The sequence below is a fragment of the Diospyros lotus genome, chromosome 14 (assembly GCF_014633365.1).
Source record: "Diospyros lotus cultivar Yz01 chromosome 14, ASM1463336v1, whole genome shotgun sequence".
NCBI lineage: Eukaryota > Viridiplantae > Streptophyta > Magnoliopsida > Ericales > Ebenaceae > Diospyros > Diospyros lotus.
The window spans coordinates 11467972-11468832 of record NC_068351.1 but is presented as its reverse complement, the minus strand read 5'-3'; positions in this window follow the sequence as shown (position 1 = coordinate 11468832).

The following is an 861-nucleotide window of genomic DNA, read 5'->3' as shown; positions in this document are numbered from 1 at the left end:
AGATCAGTAAAGATATGTTGAGCTTGATCTCATTGGCTATGTTTTAAGTGCAGTTGAAATCCATTACAATGAAGTTTGTGTGGATTGGGGTAGTATTCATGTGGTACAGTTTTGATTGGTATTTATCAGGAGATTAATTTTATGTGATTTTGTTAAAAGAAAGAATTTTGAATAATTCCATATTTGAATTTTGTGTCAATGTGAAGTTTGTTATAATGGTGATTTGGAATTCAAAATTGTCTGTGATTGGAACTCATAATTTGATCGTGATTATGATTTTGAATTTGACTGTGATTAGAATGTTAGTCAAATTCAATTTTGTGTGAGATTTATCTCATCTGGAGGAATATCCTCATAAATCAACTTTTGATCAAGATATAATTTCTTATATACATCTATAGATGATTTTAAATTTATAAATATGTGCCTAATGTTCTGGAATTAGTTATAGTCATATCACTTTTGTTGTACCAATATTTGCTTAGTAATATTTTGGTGTAATAATATCACTTTTGTATTAGTAATTATTTATTTATTTATATTTTATTTTTTTTGCTCGTGATTTTTTACATAAAATTCTATATTTATATACGTAATTGATAATTTGATTATGATTTGTATTCGATCAAATTTTGTAACACAATCAATAACTAAAAAGAGAGCAACAAAAGAAAAACTAAGTACTCGAAAAGCTTAGGTAGTAATTAAGTTACAAGTTCAATTCACACCATGTGCAAGCTTTTCTTGTTGTTAGATTGATTTAATTTTTTATTTTTTGTATTTTAATGATTCAATTAGTTGTATTCTTAAAATATACTTTGTATCCATAAAAAAAACTAATAATATTGGTATTGAAATAAT